This window comes from Macaca mulatta, chromosome X (assembly GCF_049350105.2).
Source record: "Macaca mulatta isolate MMU2019108-1 chromosome X, T2T-MMU8v2.0, whole genome shotgun sequence".
Taxonomy (NCBI): domain Eukaryota; kingdom Metazoa; phylum Chordata; class Mammalia; order Primates; family Cercopithecidae; genus Macaca; species Macaca mulatta.
In genome coordinates this window covers 22,281,676-22,304,158 of record NC_133426.1, presented here as the reverse complement: position 1 = coordinate 22,304,158, position 22,483 = coordinate 22,281,676, and the positions used below count along the sequence as shown (strand labels likewise).

The 22,483-nt window shown below is 37.0% G+C and overlaps 1 non-coding gene across 1 annotated transcript; it reads right to left on the bottom strand.

The window, feature by feature from the left end:
* Positions 1–13,124: 13,124 nt before the first annotated feature.
* Positions 13,125–13,231, bottom strand: LOC114675154 (U6 spliceosomal RNA). The gene has a single exon (XR_003726251.1). It is a non-coding gene; the product is annotated as a U6 spliceosomal RNA (small nuclear RNA).
* Between the last annotated feature and the right edge of the window lie 9,252 nt (positions 13,232–22,483).

Sequence of the window (22,483 nt, the reverse complement as noted above, 5' to 3'; positions counted from 1 at the left end):
ATTGTGAAAGAATACGAGGAGGAAGTTTGAGTAATGATCCATGAATCAGTCAAGATAGACCAAGTTGCTTTAACTAAAAAGCTATGAAGTTTCAATGATTTAATACAACAAGATTTATTTCTCACTTGTGCGATGTTCCATGGAGCCTCAACAATTCTCCAGGGTATCTTTCCTCCACAGGGGCCTCAGAGAACCAGGATGTGCTTCCATCTCATGGCTGCAACATCTCAACATCTCACCAAGAAAAGAGAAGAGTTAGAGGGTCTCACAGTGACTTTTAACTTCTTCAGCCTATAAGTGACAGCCATCAGTTCCCCTCACAATCTCTTGGGTAGAACTCATCATATGACCTTGCCTAACTAAACTTTCTGCCTTCTGGTTGGATTTGGCCAAAGCTAAGCATTGGCAAGAAGTTCACACATACAATCCTTCAGAAACCTGGGATGAAGTTGAAATCTGAACATGAGTGAGAAGTGGTAATGTCTACCACATCCATTTAATAAATTAGAATAAGATCAAGAAAAATGGGAGAGAGTAGTGTAGTGGTAGAAGAGTGTGGAGTGTAGGCTCAAGAGTGCCAAGAAAGAGGGAATCACAAAAAGCAAGACTATTGGCAAAATACTGCAAGGACTTCAGAGGAAGGCCTGCAACTTTTGATCAATGAATTTGGCACCTGTGAGGTGACTGATGAACTTTGAGACAGTAGTTTCTGTACACTGATGAACCGCATGGCAAACCTCAAGCCTAAACCTTTTCTCCTTCACTTGATTTGGCCAAGATGAACATTCCCATTCCTGTGCTTTTCCCCTCATGGAATGTTATTATAGGCTACTCAGTAAGAAGGAAATAAAAGAGAATTCAAGGATAAAATTGGTGGAGAGTGGTGCTCAAGACTCAAGAATCAAGAAGATATGAAGAAAGGGTTACTGAGAGTGTTTTAGCTAAAACCATAGGACATACATGATTTCCAGTTTCGGTCAGCATTCTTTCATGATTTGTCTCTAGAAATATTCAGTTCCCTATTAGTAGGAACTAGGAAAGTATACTGCCTACCAGAGGCTATTCCCATGATTCGGATTGCATTAGTTTTCTATTGCTGTGTAACAAAAATATTTCACGTTAAAACAACGTATACTTAATGTATCAATGTTTTTGTGGATCAGGATTCCAGGCATGGCTTAACTGAGATTGCTGCTTCAGTGCCTCACTGGGTTTCAATCAAGATGTCTGCCAGGCTCAAATTCTCAGCTGAAGCTTCAGTTGGGGAAAGGTCTGCTCCCAAGGCCACTCGCATTTTTGGCAGAATTCAATTCCTCATAGCTGTAGGATGGAGGCCCTCTGCTCCTACAGACTGCTCACAATTACTTGCCCTGCAGACCGGTTCATAGTTCACATAGCAGTTTACAACATGGCTGCTCATCTCTTCAAAGTGAGGGAGAGAGAGGGAAATAGAGAAGGGGGAGGAGAAAGAGAAAGAGAGACTAGCAAGACAGAGTCTTATATAAAATAACAGTATTAGTCCATTCTTGCATTACTATAAAGAATACCTGAAACGGGGTGATTTATATGGAAAAGAGGTTTAATTGGCTCATGGTTCCATAGGCTGAACAGGAATCATGGCTCGGATGTCTCAGGAAACTTACAATCATGATGGAAGGCAAAGGGGAAACAGGCACATCTTCACATGGCCAGAGCAGGAAGAAGGGGGGGGGGGGAAATGGTGCTACACACTTTTAAGCAACCAGATCTCATGATAACTCACTATCGTGAGATCAGCACCAAAGGGGAAATCCGCCCCCATCATCCAATCACTTCTCACCACGCCACACCTCCAACATTGGGGATTAAAATTTGACATGAGATTTGGGAAGGGACACAGACCCAAACCATATCAATAACATAATTACCAGATTCACATTCCCATCACCTTTAACATATTTTGTTAGTTAGAAGCAAGTCACAGGTTCTGCCCACACTCAAAGGGATAATACAAAGACATGAATACCAGAAGGCAGAGGTCATTGAGGGTTACATTAGGGTCTGTCTACCACAGGAATTGACAATGGCATTAAATCAAAGGAACAAAGGATTTAGTGGTATATGGAGTTTGTCAATCATATTGCCAGCGGGAAACAGATGGGACCCCGAAACCCTGCAATTTAGAGTTTAATAAACTATTTACAAGGTTGTAAGCAGAGTTTAAGGAAATCATAAAAGACAGTACAGTATACCAGGGCTCGCAATACTGGGGAGCAGCTCCTGCTCCTATTAAGGAATATCCAGACGGGGAAGAGCATGGTTACTGGAATCCACAGAGGATTCTTGTGGGGCACCTGTTAGGAGATGTGCTCAAAGAACATAACTAACTATGGTGACCTGACAAAAATGGAAGTGAGAGAATAAATACCCTCTTCTCACTCCTCCTTCCTTCTAGCTTCTTGCCAATGCTTCTCATTGACCATACCCAACCAGAAGGCAGAAAATTCCAATCAGCCTTCAGTGGCAACAGAGCAGGGTGGAAAAGGGTGAGAAATGGATTTATGGAGGTATTTGAAAGATATTCGGCACACTGAGTAGTCACTGAAATTTCTGATAGAATGGTGAATAAAATCAGAATGGAGGAGAGTGGACTGGGGAAAGATAGGAGTCAGGAGAAGAATAAAGGAACAGGTTCAGAAGAAGTGAAAACAGAGCAAGAAAAGTAGTAAGAGGTGATTTCATGTTTAGAGATTTTAAAATTAGATTGCTTTTCAGTAATGACAAGAGTCCTGTGCCTGTCCAGGAATTAGAAAGGAATGAAATCAATTTAAATATAAACCTGGACACCCCATTATTTGAGAAGGTAGGTGAAATATGCTTATTTTATTCTTTTAAATTGTCAGGGAAGGACTCTTTCCAAGGAAATTTCTCATGTTAGGCTTAAGGTACCTGAATTTCAAGCACTGTATTTGAAGCACTGGATTTTTTTGAGATAAGATGTGACCCCTATCATTCATGCTCTATCTGTGCTTCTCATCCATTATGATGATGAAAATTGTTCCCAAAATTAGTTTTCTTAGTCACAGAAAGCTGAATGCCTTCACATTTGGGGAGGAGGTGTATTCGTTTAATGGGTGCTACTGGAATATATATCATCATCAAGTTGATCTCCAAATATGTGTACATGGATATGTGCCACTGGGAGTAATGATGGCAGATATTTAATTATATTTAATTACTGTTGGCCATTTTCCTGTTCCCTGAGCTGTTTTGTTCCCTCCAATATCACCCTCAAATTTGTCCCCCTCCCTATAATTGAGTAATCCCTCATGCTAATATCAGCCTGAAAGAAGTACCACTGAGAAGGAAATACAAACCTATAAAGAGCCTGCAATGTACTTGTAAGCAAACAAAAATGACTTGGGGATCTGTCTCTAGTGGAATTATCTTCCCCACATCTCTTCCACCATTGAAGGGTGACAAGGCATTTCTTTCTGCCTATCTTAGTCTTCTTTGCAATCTTCCCTTCTCTCTCATTTCTGAGCAGAGTCACATCATGGTGTAACACACTATACCATTCAAACAAATGGGAAGAAATACAGTAGACTTACTGTCAAGATTTGTTTTTGTTGTTGTTGTTAGTAAAGTAAAACCAGTGACTAGTATTTTAGTGATTACTTATGGCCTCAGCTTTAAAATATACCACTACAGGAATTTTTCTGTCTCAAATTCTAACATTTCAGCCCTATTCCAATTTTATATCCAGGACTATTATTTGGAATTAAGCAGAAAAATGAAGGTGTTAAGAGTTTGAACACCACAATATTGATTTCCAGCTACTGGTTTATATGAGTTTTTAAACAGCCAAGGAAATTTTCAACACTTTATCTTTCAACTTTTATCCTTTCAAAGTTGATTTCCAGCCTCTCTCCAACCCTTGACTATCACTTTCTCTGAATTATTAATGCCACACATACACTTACATGAATATAGTTGTATTTTCTACACAGTGCAGAGAGGCTCCCAGGCTCATTTGTGTTCAGCTGCAAAAGAAAAAAAAATTTTGAAAAGCTTCTTTTCTTCCTGGGTTTCCCACACAGAAGTCACTGCTCTGTGAAGATTACCATTTGTAAGCTAATTCTGAAGTTGTTAATGGCAAGAATCAGAGCAATTGGCATCTGTTGTAAAACACACATTGAAGACAATCTCTCCCACTCATTTGTGAGAGCTGTGTGACATAGCAGTGTGTTCTCTCTAGGGGGTTCCCACAAAGTCTTGCTTCATTTGCTTTAATTGGCTTTTGGAGAATTTTTAGAGAGTGTAGATTAACTCCCAAACACAAAGCAAATCTGTGACACTTGATTTGTTGTAAAACCATAACCCGTTTTCCATTGATTTCCAGCCTAGCCACAAACATTTTTCCGACTTGCCCTCATTACCTCATTCCTGAGCTCAAAAAAACGAACAAACAAACTTGAATGGTAAAGAAGCTATGTTTTCTCTCTCTTCAAGAGATTCTGATTCCAATTGCCTGTGGGACAAATGACAAGAAAAGGAGTTTATGTTTTTAAAATAATAGGATTCTTGAAAAGTCAGAGGTTCTCAAATAATTTTGAACAAACTGCAGTAATCTGTTAACAAGCAAAGATTTCCTATAGCCTACAAAATATCCTGAAACATTCCCACTCTTAACAGTATCTCAAGGCAAAAACCAATAATGGCAGTGAAAAGCTAAGAGTTAAAATATTGTAGAATACCAGAGATTTTAATATCTATTTTAATTAAAAGCTTACCTTTCTGTTACCTAAATTCCTTAGGATTTACTCTCATTTTTGTTTCAAGCCCTGGAGAATCTTTGCTAGTTTGTTCAGCTCTTCTGCAGAGGAAAAGGATCTCACTAACATTGGAAAAGTTAGGAATAGCACATATAAAAAAGCAGGTTATTTCGTCAGTCTTCTCCCCTCTTTAATCAGGTTGCAGGGATCTTAACTAGGAGTGCTTCCATGATGACATACATATCCAGATTTTACATATCAAGATTTCAAAGAGCAGAATGGGCAAAGATTTAAAGCTGAAAATGTCACACAGAAAGTATATGGAAAGTTCCAGAAAGCTTTGTCATTGTTGAGCCCTAGATTTGACAATCATTAATTTGCTATTAATAAGTCTTACTGTTAGGAGGATTCATTTCACTAGCCGCAGGAAGAGTTTGTTCTTTAGACACTCGTTGCTTTAAGCGGTATGTCAAATCGATTCAGACATTCAAGGTAAGAAAGAGATGTAATTAAATCTTTTCAATAAATTGACTAAGCACTCATCTGCTGCCACTGATAGATACAATTTGGGGGTTTCTAGGATTTCTTTACCCCTCTCCCTTAATACATTTTAAAAAATAATCTTTAATGCCCTAAATGCCTGTCATCCTATAGCAGAATTGGTATTACTTGTTAATGTCAAGCCATTTCTCAGATGAATAAAGAAAATTCACCTCAAAAAGTTAACTGGATTGTTTTTCCCAACATGAACAGTGTACGACATATATTACATGTATGTATTACATAGAATTACATGGTGTATGTAAGCACATGTATGTATTACATATAATGTAATTATGTAATTGTATGTAATATGTATAATGTACAACATGTATATATGTAATGTATGAAGTTGAAGGTCACCTTGCTCCCTGTCCTGCTTGATCTGTGCCCTTTTGTGAAACATAGTAGCAAATATATCAGCTCTTAGCCTTTGGGCAGTTCTAAATACCGGATTCATGGAGAAATCCAATGGGAAAATAGTGCTCTCTTCATAAAAGCTTTTTCAGACTGTGTGCTCCTGAAATCAGCAATTTTACCTTGAGAAAAATGGCCTTTTCAGTTATGTGCAATAACTGTTCTACCATGAATGGAAAAGTGTCTTAAAATGCCAGCAATGTCCCCAAATGAAGAATTCTCCACTTGCTCAATTTCACTGATTATTCTGTTGAGTTACTTAGCCTCTATGCTTCTAAAACATATTCTGAGATTGCTACTGAAATGTAGCATTTGTCACTAAGAGCTATCAGTGGTACAGTAAAGACTTACTCTAATGCACGGTACAAGGAAAACATTGGTGACTGCAACTAGAATATATTGAATGGTTATAGTGGTGTGTACTTTGGGGTTCAAATAAGTTAAAACGTGGATCAAGCTGCACAGGTGTCTTTCAATCTGGTTGGGAAGGTAAAATATATAGAAATGGAAAATCAGCAAAGATTTCCAAAGTAACAAGTGGAATAACATATGGGACAACTATTGTTTCAGTCAGCTATTGCTACTAACAACCACAAAATCTCAGTGGCATACAGTAAGAATTTATTATGTGTGATTCAGCTGTAGTTTAGCTGACATAGGCTGAGCTCAGCTGGGCCTGGCTCCAAACCACGGGGTCGATTCAGGCCTGTTCCACTTGTCTTTTATGCTTGGACCAGGGGACTGCCTACATGTTTTTTCTAATGGTGTCAGTGGTCAAAAGCTCCCAGAGAAGAGAATAAAACAAGTAACGATGCTTCAGGCATAATCTTGATGTAGCACACAGTCGCGTGCGCCGACATAACATTGGCTACAGTAAATGACACGGCCAAGTCCAACATCAATGAAGCATGGAAATATACTCCTCCCATATATGGGGGGGGGGAGGGAGTGAATATTTACTGAAAAATAAACTACCACAATTATTAATTTTTCAGTGCAGAGGTAACATGGAATACTAGAGGAAGCAGCATAGTTGGTAGTTAGGAGTCTTGAGAAACCTGGGAACTGCAGTTCCTTGGCAGTTACAGGTATCATGTATGACTCAGAGCGTATCTATAAACCATCTACAAAATTTTTCATGACTTTTTTCAGTCAGTGAGAAGGTAAGTTACAGTTTTTCTCATCTTCAATGAAAATGGGTAAAATACAGTAAGTTCCCTAAACTAGAACTTACTAGAAAAGAAAACCGATTTTGTCATAATCAAATTCGTGTTTGGTTATTTTTTTCCAGTGGTATTTTTATGGAGAAGTTTGCTGATATTTTAATCTGTTCATGAATGCTTCCTTAGTAGAACTTGCTAAATGTTGCACCCAGCCTCCAGGTTGCACTGTCTCTGGGTTAAAATTTGTGTTCTGCTTACCACCACATTGGCTGTTTAAGTCAGTGCTCCCTGAAGTTTATGATCACTTGATATAGTCTGAATAACACCCATGGATGCTTATATAGGGGAATATTTCTCCGATATTGCCACATATTCAGCCCGTCTTCATTTAACCCTGTCAGTGGGGTATGCTTTTCAAGTCTGCAGGATATAGTTTAGAATGGGTATGTGTGTAAGGAGGATAAAGAAATACGTGGAGAGAAACTCTCACCCTTCTCTTTAAACAACTGAAATGGGATCAATTCATGTGGATGACAAAAATTCATTAACAAGAGGAGGTCTAAATATGCAATTGGGACACCAATATGTGAAATTTTATTGTAACAAACTATTTCTAACTGTATGACCTTGGGGAAGACACATTTTTCTGGGCTACAGTTTCTTCACCAGTGAAAAAAAAACTTTGGACTACACGGGACTTGAGAATTTTAGTGCTAACATTCTGGTTCCTTTAAGCAGTGGCATTTTATTTTCCAGGATCAAGTTAACACACAATATAGGTAGCACAGAATCCAAGATTATAAAGGGAGAGAAAAATATGAACCGGGTTTCTACCATCGAGGACAAACTTACTATACACAGAATAAGGGAGTTCAAGAAGCAGAGTCAGACATACAGGACCAGAGTTTCAAGATGAGCCCAGGGTTGCTCCAAGAAGAGCACTAGCTTCAGTACCATAGGCAACAGGAGGCTGAATAATAGGGCTTCGCATAGAAAGTTATTTACCTCACACAGTTTTGTTTGTAGCTTTAGATAATGCATCAAATCCCTGGCTGCATATATCATAGACAACGTTTTTAAAAATCTGTTAGGAAAGCTTTATTTTTCCTCATTGTAAGATTAGCTAGATTCCATCTTTGAGTCTCCTCAGAGTTAGGATTTCTTAAAGAAAGTAGACACTAGTGTCACTGAATCCTTGAAATGATGTGGAAAATGTTTCCCATCAGGAACTCCTTACTTTGGTTTTCAGTATAAACCACCTGCATTTGGGTTTCTTTAACAATTGTAATAATTCCACTCATAAAGAAAATTTTAAGAATATTCTGAAATTTGTATGCCGCTGTCTTCCTGCAGGAAAATGCAGGTGGTGTGAAATATAGTATAGTATGGATTTTTCTTTTCTTTTTTAAATGTCCAGACTTTATTTATTGGCATTCATCTCTAAACAGTACAGTATAAAATCTATTTATGTAGCATTTGCATTCTGTTAGGTGTTATAAATAATCTGGAGATTATTTAAATGAGAAAATGAGTGTAGTTTACATGCAAATATTAGGCCATTTCATATAAAGAACTTGAACATCTTCTGATTTGGGGCTGCATGGAAGGTTCTGGAATCAATCCCCTATGGATATGAAGGGTGAGTGTGTACAATACTTATTTATACTTTTGTTGTGTATAGCTCCCCTGAATGTAAATTTCACAGAGGCAGGAATTTTTGTCTGTTTTGTTCATTGTATTTGCAGCACAGTAGTACCTGTACATATTAAGTGCTCTTAGATATTTTCTGAACATGAATCAATATGTATTTAGAAATGAATGAGTTTTCTAAATATTTATGATTATTTAACTTTTTAGGTTCAGGGGTATATGTGCAGGTTTGTTATATGTGTCAACTTGTGTCATGGAGCTTTGGTGTACAGATTATTTCATCACTCAAGTACTATACTTAGTACCCATTATTTATTTTTTCTGATCATCTCCCTCCTCCCACCTTCTACCCTCAAGTAGACCCCAGTGTCTGTTTTTCCCCTTTTTTGTATCCATGTATTGTCATCATTTAGCTCCCACTTATAAGTAAGAACATGTGGTATTTGGTTTTCTGTTCCTATATTAGTTTGCTTAGGATAATGGCCTCCAGCTCCATCCATGTTCCTGCAAAAGACATTAGCTCATTCTTTTTCATGGTTGCATAGTATTTCACAGTGTATATGTACATTTTCTTTATTCAGTCTACCATTGATGGGCATTTAGGTTGCTTCCATGTCTTTGCCATAGTGAATAGGGCTGCAATGAACATATATGTGCATGTCTTTATGGTAGAACAATTTATATTGCTTTGGGTATATACCCAGTAATGGGATTGCTGGGTTGAATGGTAGTTCTGTTTTCAGCTCTTTCAGGAATTCTTACACTGCTTTCCACAATGGTTGGACTAATTTACACTTCCACCAATGGTGTATAAGCATTCTCCTTTTTCTACAACCTTGCCAGTATCTGTTGTTTTTTGACTTTTTGATAATTGCCATTCTGACTAGCCTGAGATGGTATCTCATTGTGGTTTTGATTTGCATTTCTCTAATGATCAGTGATGTTGCACTTTTTTTTAATTAAGTTCTGGGATGCATGTGCAGAACGTGCAGGTTTGTTACATAGGTATACACATGCCATGGTGGTTTGCTGCACCCATCAACCCGTCATCTGCATTAGGTATTTCTCCTAATGCTATCCATCCCCTAGCCCCCCACCCCCTGAGAGGCCCTGGTGTGTGATGTTCCCTTCCCTTTGTCCATGTGTTCTCATTGTTCAACTCCCACCTATGAGTGAGAACATGTGGTGTTTGGTTTTCTGTTCTTGTGTTACTTCACTGAGAGTGATGGTTTCCAGCTTCATCCGTGTCCCTGCAAAGGTCATGAACTCATCCTTTTTTATGGCTGCATACTATTCCATGGTGTATATGTGCCACATTTTCTTTATCCACTCTATTGATGGGCATTTGGGTTGGTTCCGAGTCTTTGCTACCGTGAATAGTGCTGCAGTAAACATGTGTGTGCATGTGTCTTTATAGCAGAATGATTTATAATCCTTTGGGTATATACCCAGTAATGGGATTGCTGGCTCAAATGGTATTTCTGGTTCTAGATCCTTGAGGAGTCACCACACTGTCTTCCACAATGGTTGAACTAATTTATACTCCCACGAACAGTTTAAAAGCACTCCTGTTTCTTCATATCCTCTCCAGCACCTGTTGTTTCCTGACTTTTTAATGATCACCATTCTAACTGGCATGAGATGGTATCTCATTGTGGTTTTGATTTGCATTTCTCTAATGACCAGTGATGATGAGCTTTTTTTCATATGTTTGTCGGCCCCATAATTGTATTCTTTTGAGAAGTCTCTGTTCATATCCTTTGCCCACTTTTTGATGGGGTTCTTTTTTCTTGTAAATTTGTTTAAGTTCTTTGTAGACTGTGGATATTAGCCCTTTGCTACAAAGAGAATAAAATACCTGGGAATGCAACTTAAAAGGGATGTGAAGGACCTCTTCAAGGAGAGCTACAAACCACTGCTCAAGGAAATAGGAGAGGACACAAACAAATGGAAAAACATTCCATGCTCATGGATAGGAAGAATCAATATCGTGAAAATGGCCATACTGCTCAAAGTAATTTATAGATTCAATGCTATCATCATCAAGTTACCATTGACTTTCTTCACAGAATTAGAAAAAACTACTTTAAATTTCATATGGAACCCAAAAAGAGCCTGTACAGCCAAGACAATCCTAAGCAAAAGGAACAAAGCTGGAGGCATTGTGCTACCTGACTTCAAACTATACTACAAGGGTGTTGCACCTTTTTTCATATGTGTTTTGGCCACATGTATGCCTTCTTTTGAAGAGTATCTGTTCCTGTCCTTGGCCCACTTTTTAATGGGGTTGTTTGTTTTGGCTTCTAAATTTAAGTTCCTTATAGATGCTGGATATTAGACCTTTGTCCGAGGCATAGTTTGCAAAAATTTTCTCCCATTCTGTATATGTTGTCTGTTTACTCTGTTGATAGTTGCTGTGCAGGAGTTATTTAGTTTAATTAAATCCCATTTGTCAAGTTTTGCTTTTGTTGCAATTGCTTTTGGCATCTTCGTCATGAAATCTTTGCCAGTTCCTATGTCCAGAATGATATTTCCTAGATTATCGTCCAGGGTTTTTATAGTTTTGAGTTGTACATTTAAGTCTTAAATCCCTTTTGAGTTGATTTTTGTATATGGTGTAAGGAAGGGTTCCAGTTTCAGTCTTCTGCATATCGCTAGCCAGTTATCCCAGCACCATTTATTTAATAGTGATTCTTTCCCCTTGTTTTTGTCAGTTTTGTGGAAGACCAGATAGTTGTAAGTGTGCAGCCTTATTTCTGAGCTCTCTATTCTGTTCCCTTTGTCTGTGTGTCTTTTTCAGTGCCAGTACCATGCTGTTTTGGTTACTGTAGCCCTGTAGCATAGTTTGAAGTAGAGTAATATGATGCCCCCTGCTTTTTTGTTTTTGCTTAAGATGACCTTTGCTATTTGGGCTCTTTTTTGGGTCCACATGAATTTTAAAATAGTTTTTCTAGTTCTGGGAAGAATGTCATTGGTAGTTTGATAGGAATAGTGTTGAATCTGTAAATTGCTTTGGCAATGTAGCCATTTTAATGATACTGAGTCTTCCTATCCATGAGCATGGAATGTTTTTCCATTTGTTTGTGTCATCTCTGATTTCTTTGAACAGTGTTTTGTAATTCTCATTGTAGAGATCATTTACCTCCCTGGTTAGCTGAATTGTTAAGTATTTTATTCTTTTTGTGGCAATTGTGAATGGGATTGTGTTCCTGATTTGTCTCTCAGGTTGGCTGTTGTTGGTGTAGAGGAATGTTAGTGATTTTTACGCATCAGTTTTGTATCCTGAAGCTTTGCTGAAGTTGTTTATCAGCTCAAGGAGCTTTTGGACCAAGACTATGAAAATTTTTTAGATACAGAATCATGTTGTCTGCAAACAGGGATAGTTTGACTTCCTCTCTTCCTGTTTCAATGACTTTTATTTCTTTCTCTTGCCTGCTGACTCTGGCCAGGACTTCCAATACTATGTTGAGCAAGAATGGTGAGAAAGGGCATCCTTGTCTTTTGCTAGTTTTCAAGGGGAATACTTCCAGCTTTTGCCTGTTCAGTATAATGTTGCCTGTGGGTTTCTCCTAGATGGCTCTTATTATTTTGAGGTATGTTCCTTCAATAACTAGTTTATTGAAAGCTTTTAACATGAAAGGATGTTGAATTTTACCAAAAGTCTTTTCTGCATCTGTTGAGGTAATCATGTGGTTTTTGTCTAATTTTCTTTATGTGATGAATCACATTTGTTGATTTGCGTGTGTTGAACCAGACTTGCATCCCAGGGATAAAGCCTGCGTGATTGTGGTGGATTAACTTTTTGATGTGCTGCTGGATTCGGTTTGCAAGTATTTTGTTGAGGATTTTTGCCTCTGTGTTCATCAAGGATATTGGCCTGAAGTTTTCTCTTTTTTATTGTCTCTCTGCCAGGTTTTGGTATCAGGATGATGCTGGAATCATAGAATGATTTGGGGAGGAGTCCCTCCTTATCCTTTTTTTTTTTTTTTTTTTTTTTTTTTTTTTTTTGCAATAGTTTCAGTAGGAATGGTACCAACTCTTTGTACATCTGGTAGAATTCGGCTGTGAATCCTTCCTGTCCTGGGCATTTTTTGGTTGGTAGGCTGTTCATTACTGAATCAATTTTGGAGCTTGTTATTGGTCTGTTGAGGCCTTCAATTTCTTCTTGGTTCAGTCTTGGAAGGGTGTATGTATGTGTCCAGGGATTTATCTATTTCTTCTAGATTTTCCGGTTTGTGTGTGTGGAGGTGTTGATAGTAGTCTCTGATGGTTGTTTGTATTACTGTGGGGTCAGTGGTAACATCTTCTTTGTCATTTATAATTGTGTTTATTTGGATCTTCTCTCTTTTATCCCTTTATTAGTCTAGCCAGCGGTCTATCTATTGAATTACTATTAAAAAAAAAAAGACAGCACCTGGATTCCTTGATCTTTTGCATGGATTTTTGTGTCTCAGTCTCCTACAGTTCAGCTCTGATTTTGGTTATTTCTTGTCTTCTGCTAGATATGGGTTGGTTTGTTCTTGCTTCTCTAGTTCTTTTAGTTGTGATGTTAGGTTGTTAATTTCAGATCTTTCTAACTTGTTGATGTGGACATTTATTGAAAAATATGGAATGCTTCATGAATTTGTATTTCATCCTTGCACAGAGATCATGCTAATCTTCTCTGCATCATTCCAATTTTAGTATATATGCTGCTGAAGCGAGCACGGTATGGATTTTTCAAAGTGTATAATGAGTCATTATTAATTTCTATACTGAAGACAATATGGTTATCATGCTCAAGGTTATTTGTAGGGCTTTTATCCAGAGATGTGATGAAACAATGCTCCAAATTCTAGGACTCCTTATGCAGTGATAGGAAAAAACAATGACCAAACACTTATGAAACATAGGTAGTTAGATTTCTTTGAATAAAATTACCATTTTTTTAATTTGAAACATGTCTTTAAGACTCCTGCATGTTAAGGTCAGCAGTGATTAATTTAGGAACTGTGAATGTTAATTGAAGGCACAGTTTCTTCTGAAACCTTTTAAACGTTTGACTCATGCTGGTTAATTAGAAGGGCAAAAATCACTCCATTGTGTAAATATAGGGAGAGTTTCTTTTCCCCAGTAATGTGAATACATATTTGTTGGGCTGTATGAAAAGAGAGGAAGTAATTAGCCAGGTGAAATGGGTAAGGTGACAATGACTTTGAGATTTCAAATTATTTCCAATCTTAGGTTTTACTGAGCTGTACCAGTGTACCTGGTCCTAATCCAAAAGAGAGTTGAAAGCCAATGTTATAATGCTTTAATAAGGTTGAAATTATACAACATGGTTTTGTATCCGTAGATAGGTAGCCAAAGCATTCTAGGATTTCCACCTGCCATAATTTTTAATCTAACTAGTAAAGTATATAATCTACAAAAGACTGCAATTGGCCAACTCTTGGAAGTATCAGTTACTCAGATGAAGCCATTTCTTTGTATTTATTGTTGGTTTGATCAAACCTAAAATTGAAGAAATTTTCAGAATTGTCCTTGCTTCACTTTCGGATAGCCTTTATAAAATGGAAGACATTTATAGAGTATCTAAGATATGGAATAAAGTTTTCACACCTTCTGGAAATCTTTCTCATGGGGTAGATGCGACCTAAATAATCAAAGGGAAATAATATCAGGTTGAGAAATGTATAACATTAAATTATTGCAGTGTTTGTGTATAAAGTGAGATACACTCACATAAGAGTTGTTACACTTACATGGCAGACCCCTGGGGCCCTTCCTAGGAAAATTCACAGCAAATCACAGTGGTTCAATATCCCTCCTCAGCACTACCATCTTAAAGAGGTAAAATCTATTAAAATTAGCTCTGAGGGCAATAGTGGCAGAGAGAAGGCTGAAAGAGATCATGGCTATAATGCTATGGTAGTGGAGATCAGGGTGTGGTGATGAATTGATGAATTGATGAATTGTATCTTCTTGCATCAATGCTTTCTTCTTTCCTCTTTTCTCTTCTGTACACTCCCATCCTGAGTCATTGGAACTCTTTGAATGCCTGGTTTCCAGAGGAGAAAATCATCTCATAGTGTCTCGATTTGTCATAACTAGACATAATGACTAAGAACCAATTTCAGTTTTCTAGCTTTTGTTTTTTGTTTGTTTTAATTCACAGTTATGTAGATATAGCCATTGAGTGGAAGTAGAGTCTACCCACTTCTATTCTGGATGTGTTTCTTCCTGATAAGTTGAGCATGAAATCTAAATCTCATGAATTTTGAGTGAGTTATTTTGAAGTCTATATACTGTTTAGAGTTTTGACCAAAATATTTTGTTACAATATGCTTTGTTTTACTTAAGAGACTATATTGCCAAAATATAAATATACCTAAAACTATATTTTCTAAGTGCACCCATTAGAAAAAAAGTGTTTATCAAATATTTTCACATATATTTTAAAGTCTCACTTGATACTAGAATAAAATTCCATGTATTTTATTCCCTCAATATGTCTTTAAAGCAGAACATGCTGTGAGGAGGAAATAAAAAGAGTGAAGCACATTTTCATTGTGGAAGTCCACCCTCTATGTATAGAACTCTATATGATGGTCATGGAAATTAAAATGAATTTGATGTTGGCAGTAATTAATTTGCTTATTCTAATAATGTAATGAATTAACAGAGATTTTTGTTCTTATATCAAGTGGGAAATGACTTTGTTGTTTTGTAAATATAACAAAATGTAAAAATTTTAAGAAAGGACTGCATTTAATAATGATTTAGATAAAACAGTGAGGATTTTTGTTTGGTTTTGGGAGGCAAATATTTTGTTTTGTTTTGGGGTGTTTTTTGGTTATTTTCTAACATTTTAGGTTTGGGGGTACGTGTGAAGGTTTGTTACATAGGAAAACTCATGTCATGGGGGTTTATTGTACAAATTATTTTATCACCCAGGGATTAAGCCCAGCACCCAATAGTTATCTCTTCTGTTCCTCTCCCTCCTCCCACCCTCCACTGTCAAGTAGACCCCCAGTGTCTGTTGTTTCCTTCTTTGTGTTCGTAAGCTCTCATCATCTAGCTCCTTCTTGTAAGTGAGAAAATGTGGTATATGGTTTTCTGTTCCTATATTAGTTTGCTGAGGATGATAGCTTCCACCTCCATCCATGTTCCTGCAAAAGACATTATCTTGTTCTTTTCTATGGCTGTATTGTTTGCTTTCTAATGTGGAATGAAACTATTTTTTTGCCTGTCGAGTTCTGTTATGTAGGTTCACAGGCTAAACACATCACCATCACAGTGAGTTGTGTACAAGCTATGAGTAAAGGAAGGCACCAAATCTCTGTTCAAGGTTCCTATTCCTCCCATGAGTTAGAGATGGAGGCATAAAGGTAGTCCTTGAGTAACGGAGAGGTTCATAATACACCTTATGCTCTTAGAATGACACCACATTCATGCCTAGCCATCTATATGTCTAAATGATTTTTAATGAATCATCTAAGTGAGCAATAAGATAGAGGGATGTAGTAAAGGAGCCTTTCAGTCAATGTGAATAATTACATTGAAAGTATTAGCTTTGTCAAACATATTATTAATATATCATAAAAAGTTTCACGCTAGGTGCAGTGTCTCACACCTGCAATCCCAGCACTTTGGGAGGCCAAGGTGGGTGGAACAGAGACCAGCCTGGCCAACATGGTGAAACCCCATCTGTACTAAAAACAAAAATTAGCCATGAGTGGTGGTGGGTGCTTGTAATCCCAGCTACTCGGGAGGCTGAGGCAGGAGAATCTCTTGAACCTGGGAGGCGGAGGATGCAGTGAGCCGAGATCACACCATTGCACTCCAGCCTGGGTGACAAGAGTGAAACTCTATCTCAAAAAAAAAAAAAGTTTCTGATAACATATGTCAATTTAAAAGACCTCTCAGGGAAAATGTATGGTCATAAAAGGAAAAAATATGTGCAATTATTGCTTTGTGTTTTTGGTGTTTCACGAGTAATGGAAAAATAACTGTACAAATATTAATGTGATCAAATGAAACACATTTAAGCACATTAAGAAACCATAGCAAGTCATCTTTTTCAGTAAATAACAGAAAAATTGTCCTGACAGTGACCTCCAAACATTTTTCTACCCAAATATTGTTTAATTTTATGTCATGTATGCTCAGTAGAATTCTTCAGTTATACTCTAAATTTTCTAAGTGGGTTTCCCTTGGGATTTTATGGAAAAAGGGAAATATCTTTGGACTATTTTATTATTTCTGACAGAAAAATGCATATTTAGTGCTAATACTTTTTCCCCAGGAAAACTTACAGGTCCTGCATAATAAAATATTGGGAAAAAATTGATGTGAGTTTATATAAAATATTAGGAAAGCAAGATGGTGGGGAATAATTTAGGGGTTTTCAAATCCACATGGAGAAGTCAGTGTAGAGTCTCAAGTTGTGTCACAAAATGATATTGTAATCCACAAAGCCAGTTGAAAATGATTGTGTAGCTCATAGACACACATACAACTTCTCATTTGCCCTTCTGAATGACTGTGAGAACAAGCCCATGCTGCCCTCGGAGCAGGAAATTGGTCCTGATTCTCAGGGCAAAAAGGTATCGTGAACCTCTTCAGCACAGCTTTAAAGAGCACTCCCATTACCTTCTTAGTCTTCCAGGCAGGATCTTCTTTTCTCCCACCACCTCCTTAATTAAAGCAACTCTAAGTTTTCAAACTGTGCCTCCCACCAAGCTCTGGTTTAAAGGATTCTGACGACAAATATGTAAAACTATTAAACCAGCTAATCACCAGCAGCTCATTCCTTTGCCTTCGTTTCTCCCAGAAATCTTTCCTCCATAGGAAGTATTAACATGTATATTTTTGATGAAACATTATATAAAGACATCCTTTTATTTCTTATTTAATTTTAATGTTGAAGTCTACACATCTTCAGAGGTAAATTGTAATACAAGTAAAAAATCTAAAAGATTGGAGATATTGTTACTAATTCAAGTATGTTAGCCCACACAGATTATGTATCCCTTTCTAAATGAGTATGTATGGGTGTGGAGGTAACTCATCTTTTCATCCTTCGTATATATTCATTTAAGTATTTCAGGTGCAAGCATAGCATAGCTATGAAAAATCAAGTCCTAATAATATTATACATGGAAATTAAGCTTTAATATACCATATACTTTATAACTTTTACTAAGACTTTTACTTTCAAAATGTTTGGCCTGTTCTGTAAAGATAAAGACAGAGTGGAGAGAGTGGCAGAAAATTCAAATGGTGAGAAAGCATGAAACTCGTTAAATGTTTATGAGTGTGCTTGGGTATCTAAGGCAGAGGATTTGCACGAGGAAACAATAAGGTATAATATTGGAAAGAGGGCTGAGAGCCAAATTTTGAAATCATTGACTCAAAATTAGAAAGACCTGAAAAGGTCATCTACTTACACCTTTTCTCTGATGCACAAACTTCCTCTCCAGCATCACTAAGAAGCAATCATCCAGTCTGTTACGTATTGTCCATGTCATCCAACACATGACTTCAGTGGCAATCTGTTTCATTGTTTAACAGCTCTAACAACTAAAACTTCCTTCTGTTAGAACTGTAACTCCCACCGTTGCTCTTAGTTTTGGCTCTGGAATGCCAAATATTTTTTATCAATCATTTTGAATGTTAAAAATCATTAAAAATAACACTGTGATATACTTCTGTGTGATTTATGTCAAATTCCATAAGCTATAACAATTTGAATTAATTTTGCTCATCATCCAGAAGAGATGTATGTATTTCTTATGATGTGTCAAGCACTGTAAGTACTTTTCATATGCAAATGTATTCATCCTCATAACCTGTGAGGTAGGTATAATTATTATCACCAATTTTTCCACATAAGGAAACTGAGATACAGAGAGGTTAAGTAACTTACCCAAGGTTATATAGCCAGTGAGTGGCAGAAAGAAATAGGCCTACAAGATAGCATACCCTAGTAGGAATGACTTATTTACTAACTCATTTCCAGTGTCTTTGTATTTAAAGAGGGAATTAGAAAAGATAAAGTAAAATACTAAAAATGGAAAAATCCTTTGCTGGATTGCCATAAATTGAGCTTAATGCTTTTTTTCTCATTTCCAGGTAACTCACCAGTCAATCCAATTCTTCCATTTTATATATGATTCTCCATATCCTTGTTCTCTTTCAACTCATATTTCCATTTAATTTCTTATCTTCAGTTTCAAATAAAGAGTTGAGAGGGCTACTTTACTATGTCTTAAGCATCTTGTATACTGGTCTATTCATTTTCTTTTCTTCTGAAATCGACAACTAAATATTTATATTATGTGTAACTCATAGATCTTGGTAGTGTAATTTTAGGAAATGGTAACATTTTGGAGTGCAGAATCTGTTCTTTCTCCAGATACATGAGTTGTTTTAACAGTTTCATTTGAGTTTTCATACCTATCTTTATAGTTTCAGCAGTTGTTCAAAAGATTCCATCACCATAGATCACCATTTACTAATGTTACCCATATACAATGGACACCGCCTTGAAATTTGCATCTTCTAGATCCCAGTAGGTCTATACAGAGAGATAGGTTCAAAAAGGTGGAAAATCTGCTTCACAGAGAGAAGTAACTTGTCTAATTTTCATTTAAAACTACCATTTCAAATTCAAAATAGAGGTAAAATAGATGTACTAACCATGGTAGGGTGTGTGTATATGCAGGAGTATATGTGTGTGTATATGCAGAACTCTGCTCATATCGTTTTGGCATTCATAGTTCCAACAACCACAACTCTTTGTCTCGGGGAATTCTTTGCCCAATGCAGTATGCATGCCCAAAGCCCAGGGCTGCTTGAAAGTGTCAGGAAGTTACCATTGGTTAACCCATTAATCAATGACAAAGTAGAAGTGGTAGATGAATACTCAACCCTCCTTGCCCTTCGGGTAGAACAATGATGAGGCATGTTCTACCAAGTTTCCCAGAGGTTCTCAATAGGATTCAGTCCTACTTGCCCACAGTGGTAACCAATCATTAATATACTCCATATTGACTGCTTTTGCTTTTCTTTCTTATTTCTCCACTCCCTGCTGGTAATTAACTTCTAAATGTGGGCTAAAACCTTAGTCTGAAGTTTTGGTTCTGGGGAACCTAGGCAGATATTCTCTTTACAGAAGAAAACTCTGTATAGGCATCGTCATCTAGAGATAGACACTGCCCTTGGAGACAATGTCGTCTCAGTTTTTCATGCTGGTACTTGGCAACTATGTTTACAACTATGTGTACTATCTTTATAGATGCTTCCTTTTTCCTCCTGTCCCTGTCATCAGCACCCAGATTTTTGTTTTCTTTACTTCTGTTTGTTTTTAATTTTCTCTTATTGTTATATTCTAAACACAGAAACACTCTGCTTAGTGGGGTGAGGCTCTGGGCATGCAATAGTAAGATAGGCATTAATCTTTTTTCTCCTCTGTAATTTACTATTATAATCAACTCAGTCCCAAAATTGATTCTTCTCTCACCCTCATCTCTGTTAATATTGCTACGTTCTATCAATTAGTCCACACAAACATCTCCTAAACTTAGCCCCCTACCCTCATAGACACACTGCCAGCTGCAGACCTTATTGTTCCTTGAAAACCTCAGTTTCTACACCAGTCCTTCAGATCTCTACCTACCCTCACCCTCTTTACATTTCAGTCTGTCATCTACCCTACTTCCAAAGTATTTTTCAAGATTATAAATTTTACTGTGTTATACTCTTGTCTTAAAACCCTTCAGAGGTGCCATATTACCTTGATAACTGTTCCAGTTCCTTCACATGGAACACAACATCCTTCATTATCCGGCTCCTGATCACCTCTGCAGACATGTCATTGTTCACACACTCAACTAAGCACTACTATCCAGCCCCGGTGAGCCATTTTCAGTTTCCTGAACACATCATGACTTTTCAAAGGGCCTTCCAGGTATGCCTGAGTCTAAAGCCTGTTCTCTTTCACCTATACCACGGCACCTCCCATGTGCTATTTTACAAATGCAGCTTTAAGCAGAAATTTCCTGGGAGCGAGAATGAGAAGGAAGGGAATATTATTTCAAGACTTTTACAAAATACCTGTAGACATTTCACTTGGGAATTTCTAAGTGCAATAGAAATCTGAGTGAGTAGGGAAAATAGCTACATAAATAAAATGCACACCTTTTAGGTCACATGGGGAGATTGCCTTGAGGTTTAAATGGCTGAGATCGTTTCCACATTCCTCACAGCTAGCCATCTAGAATTAAACAGCGATGCAATTCGGCACACATTCATCATCTCCAAAGAAAAGGAAAGTCACCTCCAGAAATCTCAAAATATGGGATATTAAAAGTTTGTTTTTATAATAGCTGGTACAAAACGATTTGTGCAAACAACAATCAAAAGTAACTTCTACTTTAGCTGAATCCATGTCCCAAGATTCAGAATTTACTCATGTAATAAAATCTGCTACTATTATTTTCCTTGCTAAAAGCAAATTATGAATAGACTCTAGTAATTTAAATGATTTTTAAACAAAAAGGTTTGGGTTTGATTGGCATTAGTAAAGTCACTATTTAATATATTGGGTACCAATCAGCTTCTTACAAACACTTCTAGAATGTTATGCCCTAGTTCACACCTTCACCTCATGCAATTCTTCCTCTCATTACCTTGATTGACTGTGGAAGAACAAAGCTTCTAAATATAACTCCCCTTATGAAATGCTCTTGGAATTTCTTCTATCTACCTCCTATTTTCTTTACCAAAAAACACTCTTTCTCCCTCAAATAACAACAGGACCCAAGATGTAAAATTTCTAGAAAGAAGCAGAGGACAACACACTCTGTATTGCTTGTTTCTTAGTCATTTTTCAGGGACTAACTAGATATAATTGTCTAGGCCTATGGTTGGTAAATTTTTTTCTGTAAATCATCAGATAGTAAATATTTTAAGCTTTTCAGGCTGTACATTTCTGTTACAACCACCCAACTCTGCCACTGTAGTGCAAACACAGACCTAGACAATGCATAAATGATCATGGCTGTGTTCCAATAAAACTTTATTTACAAAAATAGGCAGCAAGTAGATTTGGCCCATGGAGCATAGCTTGCTGACTGCTGATCCAGGCCACTTAAATCCTCTCTAACATTCCTTGCACCAACAATCAAAGGTCATTCAAATTATTATTTTTTTATTGTTATTATTATACTTTAAGTTTGTTGAGCAAAGCTTATAACAATTGCCATCTTTCTTTGAGGACTTCTGATCTCAAGGTAGATATAATAATGATAGGTACATCCACAACATATGAAATGATTAGAAACAAGACAATAGAGAGATTGAAGTATACACTATCAATTGCAGGTCAAAGGGAACATATGATTAGAGACAGAGCAGAGACTGGGAAAATTCATTCTGGCTATTCCCTGACAAGACCGAATGGGGATATGTTAATCCAATCAATCAATTTGTAAGAGTAGAAACGGATGAGATTAGGTTACAAGGCTAGCTGGCTTCCAGTTACCAATAGTCATTAGAATTTGTAAAAGTTGTAGCATCTCTCAGATCTCCATTTTTCCTTCTGTAAAATAGAGATTATACCTGCCTGGATGTCTTTATCAAGGCTGCTGGAAGATTATATATGTGAAAACACTCTTTAAATAGTAATTGTCAACTACAAATGCTAGCTTTACAAAGTCATTCAAGTGTGAAGGAATCTATAAATCTGATGATTCTTTTGAAGACTTTTACTTGATTCCAATACACTGTGGAAGCCCCCTGATCATTTTGGGTGCTACTCTTTTGAACTTTTCCGTCTTTTTTACATCTTCCTCCAGGAACAATGACCAGAACTAAATTATATAATACAAATGGACTTCCTATTCCAAATAGAAAAATCTTTTAGGGGTTATGGTTTTTTTTAAAAAAGTGGTGGTGCCCTAACTCGATTTGTAG